Source organism: Bos indicus, chromosome 10, assembly GCF_029378745.1.
Source record: "Bos indicus isolate NIAB-ARS_2022 breed Sahiwal x Tharparkar chromosome 10, NIAB-ARS_B.indTharparkar_mat_pri_1.0, whole genome shotgun sequence".
Classification (NCBI taxonomy): domain Eukaryota; kingdom Metazoa; phylum Chordata; class Mammalia; order Artiodactyla; family Bovidae; genus Bos; species Bos indicus.
In genome coordinates, this window is record NC_091769.1 from 43,394,533 (window position 1) to 43,407,861 (window position 13,329).

Below are 13,329 nucleotides of genomic sequence, written 5' to 3' on the forward strand. Positions count from 1 at the left end.
CTTGAAAAGAATGTGTATTCTGTTTTTCCTGGATGTAACATCCAGAAAATATCGATTAAGTCTAAATGTTTTATCATTTAGGATGTCTGTTGACTTACTGTTTTTCTCTCTAGAAGATCTGTCCATTGATGTGACTGGGGTGTTAAAGTCTCCTGCTATTATTATATTCCTGTCAATTTCTTCCTTTGCATCTGTTAATATGTTATGTATTTGGATGCTCCTATATTAGATGCATATATGTTGACGAGTATAAAGTTCTCTTCTTATATTGATCATTTTACTATTATATAGTGTCCTTTATTTTGATAGCCTTTGCTTTAAAATCTACTTTGTCTGACATGAGTATTGTGATTCCCCACTCCTGTTATTTCCATCTGCATGAAGTATCTTTTTCCATCCACTTATTTTCAGTCTGTATGTGTCATGTGCCCTAAAGTGGGTCTCTTGTAGGCAGGATATTGTATACTCTTGTTTTTTAATCTAATCTCCCACTCTGTTTTTTTCCTTTTATCTTTTAAAAAATATTATATTGGAATATAGTTTTTATATTGATTTACAATGTTGTTTTAGTTTCCAGGTGTACAGCAAAGTAATTCAGTTAAACATATGTATATATCTATTCTTTTCACATTCTTACTCCATTTAGGCTATTATAGAATATTGAGCACAGTTCCTTGTGCTGTACAGTAGGCCCTTGTTGGTTATGTATTTTAAATATAGTACTCTATATGTCAATCCCAAGCTCCCAATTTATTCCTCCACACCACCTTTCCCCATAAGTTTGTTTTCTAAATCTGTGTCTGATTCTGTTTTGTAAATAAGCTCATTCGTCTCATTTTTAATACTCTGTATATAAACAATGTCAAGATACTTATCCTTCTTTGTCTGACTTACTTTACTTGTCTGCATCCATCAATATTGCTGCAAATGGCATTATTTCATTCTTTTTAATAGCTGAGTAACATTTCTTTGTATATATGTACCACATCTTCTTTATGCATTCTTCTGTCAATGGACATTTAGGTTGCTTCCATGTCTTAGATATTGTACACAGTGTTGCAGTGAGCATTGAGGTTCATGTATTCATGAACCATTTATCCATGTATCTATCTTTTGAACAATGGTTTTCTTTGAATATATAACCGGGAGTGGGATTGCTGGCTGATATGGTAGTTCTATTTTTAGTATTTAAAGAAACCTTCATACTGTGCTCCATAGTGGCTGCATCAATTTACATTCCCACCAACAATGTACGAGGTTTCCTTTTTTCCCACAGCCTGTCCTGCATTTATTGTTTATAGACTTTTTGACAATGGCCATTCTGACTAGTGTGAGGTGATTTCTCATTATAGTTTTGATTTGCAGTTCTCTAATAATTAATGATGTTGACCATCTTTTCGTGTGCCTCTTCACCATTTGTATGTCTTCTTTGGAAACATGTCTATTTAGGTCTTGTACATTCAAATGTGTATATCTTTCCTTTTCTCCTTTGCCTTTAGCTTCTCTTCTTTTCTCAGCTATTTGTAAGGCCTACTCAAACAATGATTTTGCCTTTTGCATTTCTTTTTCTTGGGAATGGTTTTGATCACCACCTCCTGTACAATGTTACAAACCCCTGTCCATAGTTCTTCAGGCACTCTATCAGATCTAATTCCTGGAATCTATTTGTCACTTCCACTGTATAATCATAAGGGATTTAAGTCATACCTGAATGGTCTACTGGTTTTCCCTACTGTCTTCAATATAAGTCTGAATTTGGCAATAAGGAGTTCATGAAATGAGCCACATCAGCTCCTGGTCTTACTTTTGCTGATTGTATAGAGCTTCTCCATCTTTGGCTGCAAAGAATATAATCATTCTGATTTCAGAATGACCATCTGGTGATGTCCATGTGTAGAGTCTTCTCTTGTGTTGTTGAAAGAGAGTATTTGCTTTGACCAGTGCGTTCTCCTGACAGAAGTCGGTTAGCCTTTGCCCTGCTTCATTCCGTATTCCAAGGTCAAATTTGCCTGTTACTCCACGTATCTCTTGACTTCCTACTTTTGCATTCCAGTCCCCTGTAATGAAAAGGACATCTTTTTTGGGTGTTAGTTCTAGAAGGTCTTGCAGGTCTTCATAGAACCGTTCAACTTCATCTTCTTCAGCGTTACTGGTTGGGGCATAGGCTTGGATTACTGTGATATTGAATGGTTTGCCTTGGAAACGAACAGAGATCATTCTGTCATTTTTGAGATTGCACCCAAGAACTGCATTTTGGACTCTTTTGTTGACTATGAGGACTACTCCATTTCTTCTAAGGGATTCTTGCCCACAGTAGTAGATATAATGTCATCTGAGTTAAATTCGCTCATTCTAGTCCATTTGAGTTCACTGACTCCTAAAATGTCGATGTTTACTCTTGTCATCTCCTGTTTGACCGCTTCCAGTTTACCTTGATTCACATGCTTAACATTCCAGGTTCCTAAGCAAAAATTGTTCTTTATAGCATCAGACTTCACTTCCATCACCAGTCATATCCACACTGGGCACTGTTTTTGCTTTGGCTCCATCTCTTCATTCTTTCTGGAGTTATTTCTCCACTCTTCTCCAGTAGCATATTGGGCATCTAGCGACGTGGGGAGTTCATCTTTCAGTGTCATATCTTTTTGCCTTTTCAATAGAATGGGAAGGACTAGAGATCTGTTCAAGAAAATTAGAGATACCAAGGGAAATTTTCATGCAAAGATGGGCACAAAAAAGGACAGAAATGGTATAGGCCTAACAGAAACAGAAGATATTAAGAAGAGATATTAAGAGGAGGTGGCAAGAATACACAGAAGAACTATACAAAAAAGATCTTCATGACTTTGATAACCACAGTGGAGTGATCACTCACTTTGAACCAGACATCCGGGAATGCAAAATCAAGTGGACCTTAGGAAGCGTCATTACAAACGAAGCTAGTGGAGGTGATGGAATTCCAGTTGAGCTATTTCACATCCTGAAAGATGATGCTGTTAAGGTGCTACACTCAATATGTCAGCAAATTTGGAAAACTCAGCAGTGGCCACAGGATTGGAAAAGGTCAGTTTTCATTCCAATCCCAAAGAAAGGCAATGCCAAAGAATGTTCAAGCTACAACACAATTACACTCATTTCACATGCTAGCAAAGTCATGCTGAAAATTCCCCAAGCCAGACTTCAACAGTATGTGAACTGTGAACTTCCAGGTGTTCAAGCTGGATTTAGAAAAGGCAGAGGAACCAGAGATCAAATTGCCAACATATGTTGGCTCATTGAAAAAGCAAGAGAATTCCACAAAAATGTCTACTTCTGCTTTATTGATTACACCAAAGGCTCTGACTGTGTGGATCACAACAAACTGCAGGAAATTCTTAAAGAGATGGGAATACCAGACCACCTCACCTACCTCCTGAGAAATATGTATGCAGGTTTCTGTAAGCAGCAGCTAGAATTGGGCATGAAACAACAGACTGGATCCAAATCGGGACAGCAGTACGTCAAGGCTGTATATTGTCACCCTGCTTATTTAACTTATATGCAGAGTACATCATGCAAATTCCAGGCTGGAAGAAGCACAAGCTGGAATCAAGACTGCCGGAAGAAATATCAATAACCTCAGATATGCAGATGACACCACCCTTATGGCAGAAAGTGAAGAACTAAAGAGGCTCTTGATGAAAGTGAAAGAGGAGAGTGAAAAAGTTGACTTAAAACAACATTCAGAAAACTAAGATGTGACGGCATCTGGTCCCATCACCTCATGGCAAATAGGTGGGGAAACAATGGAAACAGTGAGAAACTTTATCTTTTTGGGCTCCATAATCACTGCAGATGGTGACTGCAGCCATGAAATTAAAAGAAACTTTCTCCTTGGAAGAAAAATTACAACCAACCTAGACATCATATTAAAAAGCAGAGACATTACTCTGCCAACAAAGGTCCGCTTAGTCAAAGCTATGGTTTTTCCAGCAGTCGTTTATGGATGTGAGAGTTGGACTGTAAAGAAAGCTGAGCATTGAAGAATTGATGCTTTTAAACTGTGGTATTGGAGAAGACTCTTCAGAGTCCCTTGGACTGCAAAGAGATCCATCCAGTCAATCCTAAAGGAAATCAGTCCTGAATATTCATTGGAAGAACTGATGCTGAAGCTCCAATACTTTGGCCACCTGATGTGAAGAACTGACTCATTTGCAAAGACCCTGATGGTGGGAAAGATTGAGGGCAGGAGGAGAAGAGGACGACAGAAGATGGGATGGTTGGATGGGATCACCAACTTGATAGACATGAGTTTGAATAAGCTCCAGGAGTTGTTGATGGATAGGGAAGACTGGTGTGCTGCAGTCCTTGGGGTCGCTAGGAGTTGGACACGATTGAGCGACTTCACTTTCACTTTTCACTTTTATGCATTGGAGAAGGAAATGGCAACCTACTCCAGGGTTCTTGCCTGGAGAATTCCAGGGACAGAGGCGCCTGGTGGGCTGCCGTCTATGGGGTCACACAGAGTCGGACACGACTGAAGCGACTTAGCAGCAGCAGCAGCTGCAAGGAAGCCTGGCATGCTGCAGTCCATGCCGTCATGAGTCAGACATGACTGAGTGAGTGAACCAAACTGAGGTCCTCTGCTCATTTTTTTTTTTTTCTTTTATATTGAGCTACATAAGGTGTTTGTAAAATTTGGAGATTAATCCCTTGTCGGTTGCATTGTTTTCAAATGTTTTCTCTTATCCTGTGGGTTGTCTTTTCATTTTGTTTATGGTTTCTTTTACTGTGCAAAAGCTTTTAAGTTTAATTAGATCCCATTTGTTTATTTTTGGCTTTATTTCCATTACTCTAGGAGATGGATCAAAAAATATATTGTTGCAATTTATATCAAGAATATTCTGCCTATGTTTTCCTCTAAGAGTTTTATAGTCTGGTCTTAAATTTATGTCTTTAATCGTTTGAGTTTATTTTTGTGTATAGCATTAAATATGTTCTTAGTTCATTTACATGTGGCTGTCCAACTTTCCCAGTACCACTTGCTGAAGAGACTGTCTTTTTTCCCATTGTATATTCTGGCCTTTGTTGAGGATTAATTGATACTAGCTGTGTGAGCTTATTTCTGGGTTTTCTATCCTGTTCCATTGATCTATATTTCAATTTTTGTGCCAGGTTCATTGTGTTTTGATTACTGTAGCTTTGTAATGTAGTCTTAAGTCAGGGAGCCTGATTCTTCCAGCTCCATTTTTCTTAAGGTTGCTTTGTCTATTCAGGGTCTTTTGTGTCTCCATACAAATTTTAAGACCTTTATCTCTAGTTCTGTGAAAAATGACATTGGTAATTTGATAGGGATTGCACTGAATCTATAGATTGCGTTTGGAAGTATAGTCAATCCAAGAACATGGTATATCTTTCCATGTGTTTGTGTCATCTTTGATTTCTTTCATCAGGTCTTGTAATTTTTGGAATACAGATCTTTTGCCTCTTTAGGTAGGTTTATTCCTAGGTATTTTATTCTTTTTGATGTGATGGTAAATGGGATATTTTTTTCTTTCTGATCTTTCATTGTTAGTATACAGAAATGCAACAGATTTCTGTGTATTAATTTTGTATCCTGCAACTTTACCAAATTCATTGGTGAGCTATAGTCATTTTCTGGTAGCATCTTTAGGCTTTTCTATATATAGTAGTATGTCATCTGCAAACAGTGACAGTTTTACTTCTTTTCCAATTTGAATTCCATCTATTTGTTTTTCTTCTCTGATTGCTGTGTCTAAGCCTTCCAAAAGTATGTTGAATAAAAGAAGAATGGGCATCCTTGTCTTGTTCTTGATCTTGGAGGAAAATGCTTTCAACTTTTCACCATCAAGTGTGATGCTATCTGTAGGTCTGTCATATATACCTTTAATATGTTGAGACATGTTCCCTCTATGCCTGCTTTCTGGGGAGTTTTTATTATAAATGGTTGTTGAATTTTGTCAAAGCTTTTTATGCATCTATTGAGATGATCATGTAGTTTTTACTGTTCATTTTGTTAATGTGATGTATCACACTGGTTGATTTGGGATGTTGAAAAATCCTTGCATCTCTAGGATAAATCCCATTTGATTATGGTTTATGCTCCTTTTAATGTATTATTGGATTTGGTTTGCTAAAATTTGGTTGAGAATTTTTGCATCTGTGTTCATCAGATATATTGGCCTATCAATGTCATCAGTGATATTGGCTTGCCGGGGACCAGCCCCGGCTGATCCAGGGTATTCGAAGGAGAGAGGGCATAGGCGAAGATCAGGAAACAACTGCTTAATTAAACTTTAATTAAGGATATAAAGAGTAATAGAATAAGGATAGCTCAGTGAGGAAATTCAGTGGAGAAAAGAGGCTGAATAATTCAGCCAGAAGGTAAGAGAAAAAACGACATGGGGAGACCAAGTTTCGGTGAACAAGGCCTGCACTTTATTTTCCAAAGTAGTTTTTATACCTTAAGTTATGCAGAGGATAATGGGGGAAGGGGTAGAGTCATGCAGCAAGCCAGGCTTTCTTCCTGCAAACTTATCATAGGCAAAAGCTTAGGTGATTTGCATCATCTTCTGGCCCGGAGGCCTGTTAACATTTTAAGACCCTTTCTTCAGAAAACTTATTTTTCTCTAAAGGTGATAAGTCAAGCGCCACCCTCCAAAAACATTAGATAAAGTTGCATTCCTACAGAGCAAAGGTGTGGTGGGCTATAACAAGAAAAAGAATTAACTCAAGGGTCCCAGGTTACAAACATTAAAGCCACTATTTACACCAATTATATTAATCAATACACTGCCAGGGACACAGCAGGTAAGGGATATGGAAACTTAGCAGCAAACATTGGCCCAAAAAGTGAAAACCCTTCACCAATACAATTTATAATCAATCTTTTAACTACTCAAAAGAATCTGTGTTTAGAGTTTAGAACATCTCCTGCCTCTCACAGTTGGGAGGCTCTGAACAATCACATGTGGCCGGAAAAACCTATTCAGGCAGGCTAGAGGATTTCCAAAGGAGTTTGTAGGTTGAAACACTGTCACACCCAGGAATTATTAACTGGAGCTGTAAGCTAACTTTTTTCAGAGAGAGGTAGTGGGGGACAGCCCCCTGTAAAGTCAGAGGTGTAGGTGAAAGCACAAAGCAGAAAGTAGGCAGACTCTGGTTTTGGGGGTATATGCTCGAGAATTTCCAGGGGGACTCCTGAAGCTCGATCCCACCTTTGAGTATGCCGAGCCTCCTTCCTCATGACCTTTGTCATGGGCGGAGTTCCTCACCCTGGCTCCCGACAGTGATACAATTCCAGTTGAGCTATTCCAGATCCTGAAAAATGATGCTGTGGAAAGTGCTGCACTCAATATGCAATATGCACTCAATATGCAATATGCCGGCTCCCGGCATTGGCCTATGATTTTCTTTTCCGTGGTATCTGTCTGGTTTTGGTATCAAGGTGATGGTGGCCTCATTGAATGAGTTTTGGAATGCTCCCCCTTCTGAAATTTTTTGGAAATAGTTTCATAAGGTTAGGTGTTAACTCTTTTCTAAATGTTTGATAGAATTTGCCTGTGAGGCCATCTGGACTTGGATTTTTGTTTGTTGGGAATTTTTAAAATCACAGCTTCATTTTTAGTACTTATAATTAGTCTGTTTATATTTTCTATTTCTTCCTGATTCAATCTTGGGAGACTGTACCTTTCTAAGAAATGTATCATTTCTTCTAGGTTGTCCATTTTATTGGCACGTAGTTGCTTATAGTAGTCTCTTATCATTTTTTGTATATCTGTGGCATCCATTGTAACTTCTCCTTTTTCATTTCTAATTGTATTGATTTGAGCCTTCTCCCTTTTTTTCTTGAAGAGTCTGGCTAAAGGTTTATCAATTTTATGTTTTCAGAGAACCAGATTTTAGTTTAATTGACCTTTTCTATTATTTTCTTCATCTATTTTATTTCTGCTGTGATCTTTATGATTTCTTTCCTTCTACAACTTTGGGTTTTGTTTGTTCTTTCTCTAGTTGATTTATTTGTAAGGTACAGTTGTTTGAGGTTTTACTTATTTCCTGAGGTAAGCTTGTATTGTTATGAACTTCCCTCTTGGAACTGCTTTTGTTGTGTCCCATAGGCTTCGGATCATCACACTTTCATTTCCATGTGTCTAGGTATTTTTGATTTCCATTTCTTCAGTGACCCACTGGTTGTTTACTAGCATATTATTTATCCAACACATGCTTGGTTTCTTTGTTTTTTTACATTTTTTTTCTTTGTAGTTGATTTCTGACTACTTTGGTTTGTGGTCAGAAAAAATGGTTGATATTATTTCAAGTTTCTTAAGTTTACTAAGGCTCACTTTGTGGCCCAGCATATGATCAATCTTGGAGAGTGTTTCATGTGCACTTGAATATGTATTCTACTCCTTTTGGATAGAATGCTCTATAAATATCAATTGAGTCCATTTTGTCTAATGTGTCATGTAAGGCCTGTACTTCCTTATTTATTTATTGGCTGCACTGGGTCTTCATTGCTGTGCAGGCTTTTCTCTAGTTGTGGCAAGTGGGGACTACTCTCTTATTGCAGTGAGCAGGTTTCTCACTGTGTTGTGGAGCATAGACTCTAGGGCATCCAGGCTTCAGTAGTTGTGGCACAATGGCCCAGCAGTTGAGGTTCCTGGGCTCTAGAGCACAGGTTCAATAGTTGTGGCACATCGGCCCAGCTGGTCTGCATATGGGATCCTCCTATACCAAGGATTGAACTTATGTCTCCTGCATTGGTAGTGGATTCTCCACCACTGAACCACTGGGGAAGCCCTGTATTATTGATTTTCTGTCTGGATAATCTGTCCTAAGCCATGTTAAAGATCAAAGATTAAGCTTGAGGGCATGGGGAGCCACTGAAAGATTTTAAGCATATATGTGACATACAGTTTTATTCTTTTAGGACAACTTTTGGAGGCTGTGTGGAATAGGGCAACTTTAAAAGATTCACGGTGGCATTGGCAGGCAGATTTGATGAAATGATGGGGACAGGCATCTGACAAGAAAACAGTTCCAAATCTTGGACTTTCAGAGCCTCAAACTCCCTATTTCAAGTCTGTACTCCCAAACACTGGCTCTGTCATGTCTCAATATACAGCCATCGCTCAGTTTCCATGGGATATTAGTTCTAGGACACAACACTTCCGACTCTGATACCAAAATCTGTAGATGATCACCACCTTTACAGTTGGGCCTCTGTATATCAACTACTTACTCACATCTAACTTCTGTCCTCACTGACCTCTTTACCTAGCTTAGACTCCATGTTCCTTGTTAAACCTCTACCTTAGACACATCCCCAATTTTCTTATCTTTTTCTCTTTATCATGACCATTGTTTCTGTTATTCCTTTCTTTTCTACTGGCATCTTCTCACAGCATTTAAATTCAGGCATTTCCTATCTGAAAAACAAGTCTTTTTCTCTAGGCCGTATCTCCCTCTACCACCTATTCTCCTTCCTCCATTTCACAGTCCAACTTATTTATGGCCTAAGCTCTTTACTTCCTCTGTTCTTGTCATTTATATGGAAACTGAAGTCACCAAGAATGATAGGAGGGGCTCTCCTCGTTGCTCAGTGGTAAAGAATCTGCCCACCAATGCAGGAGACATGGGTTCAATCCCTGGTCTGGGAAGATCCCACATGTGTGGAACAACTGTGTGCCACAGATATTGAGCCTGTGCTCCAGAGTCTGGGAACCACAACTACTGAGGCCCACACGCCCTATAGTCTGTGCTCCACAACAGGAGAAGTCACTGCAATGAGAAGCTTGTGCACTGCACGAGTAGCCCCCACACTTCACAAATAAGGAAAACCCTCGCACAGCAACGAAGACCAAGCACAGGCAATAATAAATAAGTAAAATGATAGGAATATTTGTTGAAGACAGTGACACAGGTGCTAAACTCTTCAATAAACAAGGGTAGAGAAGGATGGTAGTTTAAAAGTCAGGAGATGGTAGTCTTATGCATTCTTAAAGAGGAGTAGGGCCATTCAATTATGCCCTATCACTGACATCAGAGTGAGGAACTTGAAGCCAGTTTTACACTACTTAAGGCAAATAATGTGACATTTTTTACATAGGTGGGGAAAACCGTTGTGGAAGAAATCATATGTATATTTGTGTCTATAAGTGTGTATACACATATATATGTGTGGTATCATTTATGTAAAATTGTATAAGTTTAAATGTAGGCATGTATTATATCTGTAAACACTGTAAACATAAAATTGTCTGCAAGAGAGTTCACCAAAATATTAACAGTGGCTACCATTGAGTGGCAGAATTTGGGGTAATCTTTCCCTTTTTTTATAGTGCTCTTTTCAAATGCTTGAATATTCTTCTAAAGCATGTATATCCTCGAGTGCTTCCCAGGTGATCCTAGTGGTAAAGAACCCATCTGCCATTGCAGGAGACATATGAGATGCAGGTTTGATTCCTGGGTCAGGAAGATCCCCTGGAGGAGGGCATGGCAACCCATTCAAGTATTCTTGCCTGGAGAATCCCATGGACAGAGGGGCCTGGTGGACCACAGTCCATTAGGGTCTCACAGAGTCAGACACGACTAAAGCAACTTAGCTCACACGCATATCATCTTTGAATTCAGAAAGATGCAAAGTTACTTATTATTTTGGAAGAAAATTTTAATAGATTGTTCTGAAGTGGCTCTGGTCCTTGCCCTGTCTTCTATCTACATGTATCATGCTGCTGCTAAGTCGCTTCAGTTGTGTCTGACTCTGTGCGACCCCATGGACGGCAGCCCACCAGGCTCCCCCGTCCCTGGGATTCTCCAGGCAAGAACACTGGAGTGGGTTGCCATTTTCTTCTCCAACATGTATCATGAGGAGACTAGAAATAAAGAGCAGGTTGGAAGTGGCTTAGTCTTCTTGTATCATGGGATTATTAGATCTAAGCAGGTGGTGATATTTTGTTGTAGGAAGATATTAACTATCCAGACACAAACCTGGAAGCTAACCCTACTTCATGAAGTCAGAAAATGAACCAACTTTCCAGTTTTTGCATCTAGCAGAAAAATGATAATGTTGGAATTTATTGAGTAGCAAAAACTAAACATTGCAAGGTATGTGAGATAACATAAGCCAAGCACCTATACCAAAAAAAAAAAAAAAAAAGCCATTCAAATTTTGTCCTTTTTCTTTAAAAAAGCTGATATTTAACTTGTTACAGTTGTTACAAGCCACTAATCTGAGTAAATGTCATGGGCTTGTACTACTTATTGTCAGAGTTATTAAACTGTGATCTATGAGCCCAAAAGGGAAACGTACTCTTTGAACTTAATTTCTATCACACTGAAAGATGATTTTTCCTTTAAATTAATTGGAAAAATTTCTTAAACTTCTCGCTAATACATTTAAAATTTTTTGATCCTTTCAAAATAATAAATACTATTATTAAATCATATACATAAAACAATTAGCATCTATACTCTCCTGCAAGTGCCACTCAGTTAGTTCAATTCAGTTGCTTAGTCATGTCTGACTCTTTGCAACCCCATGGACTGCAGCATGCCAGGCTTCCCATCACCAACTCCCAGAGCTTGCTCAAATTCATGTCTATTGTGTCGGTGATGCCATCCAACCATCTCATCCTCTGTCGTCCCCTTCTCCCACCTTCAATCTTCCCCAGCATCAGGGTCTTTTCCAATGAATCAGTTCTTTGCATCAGGTGGCCAAAGCACTGGAGTTTCAGCTTCAGCATCAGTCCTTAAAATGAATATTCAGGACTGACTTCCTTTAGGATGGACTGGTTGGATCTCCTTGCAGTCCAAGGGACTCTCAAGAGTCTTCTCCAACACCACAGTTCAAAAGCATCAATTCTTTGGCACTCAGCTTTCTTTATAATTGCACTGTCACATCCATACATGACTACTGGAAAAACCATACAGGATGACATTCTCAAAATAAAAATGTTCACTCTTCCATCTGTATAATGAATACTGACCACCAGTTTGTTTCCAGCATTGAGCTGAGAACTGGGAACAGCATTGTGACTAAGACAGCAGTTACTGTCTTAAAAGATCTAAGTCTAATGGAGATCAGACAAGTCAGCAGGCCGTTACATGGAGTGGTATCTGCTTTACCTGGGAATGCACAGGGTGCTCATGTGAGCACATAGGAAGGGCCCCTATCCCATTCTTCAAGAGTAAGGGAAGGTATCTTGAAAAAATTCATATAATTTCTTTTATGCATGGTCTTAATACAAAATTCAAATTTCCTCTAATTATATTTTTTAAAAGACATCTAACTTCTGCTTTCTCTGGCAATATTTGAAATAAGATATTGCAGAATTGTGTGACGTAAGTAGTATATGATAGGTGACATTTATTATACCCTCTGTGACTTGGATGAACATCTTGATGAAGCTCCATATGTGATATCTAGAGAATATGTAGTAATCAGGACAAAGGATTAGGGGAAGGGGATAAGAACAAAAGATTGGATAACATGAGCAATTATGACATTTGTCACCAGGAGGCATTTTAAGATGGTGCTTCTCTTTGACTAGCCATTATATTTCCATAAAAAATGTGAGTAAACAGGGAAATCTATCTTTGAGGTTCTACCTTTTAAAGTCATTTTTATACCCACTGTCTACACATCTTAAGTTTAGATTTCCCTAACTGCTCTAACCCCTTATCTGTGAGAGTATTCCCTGTGATGTGGTGGCCTCTGAAGTTTGTACCCCTAAGACTCTGACCCTTAATGGCCATAGTTGATTGGATTATGGAAAGACTGCCTGGTCAGATTCCTTAAAATTTTGGAATTGTGACTTGGAAGTAATTGTTGGACTCTGGCACTTAAACAGGAAAGTCAGATAAAGCAGGAGAAACAAACAACAACCCCACCCCACTAGCCTTAATAAACAGGTACAGAGAAGCAAAAACAAAAGGCCAAGTGATGAGAAATAGGGATAGAGGAGGAGGAAGGTAAGGAAGAGCATTAAAGTCTTTGTTTTAATGCCTCATGAAGTCTTTATTTCCTGCCCTTTGGTTCCATGAACTGAATAGTATTCCTTACAGTAAATCCCCTTTCACTTAAGACTAGCCAGAGCAGGTTTCTGTTTCTTTGAGTTAAATTCTTCCTAAGGTAGCAAGCACCACTTCATGGGAAATAGATGGGGGAACAGTGGAAACAGTGTCAGACTTTATTTTTCTGGGCTCCAAAATCACTGCAGATGGTGACTGCAGCCATGAAATTAAAAGACACTTATTATGACCAACCTAGATAGCATATTCAAAAGCAGAGATATTACTTTGCCAACAAAGGTTCGTCTAGTCAAGGCT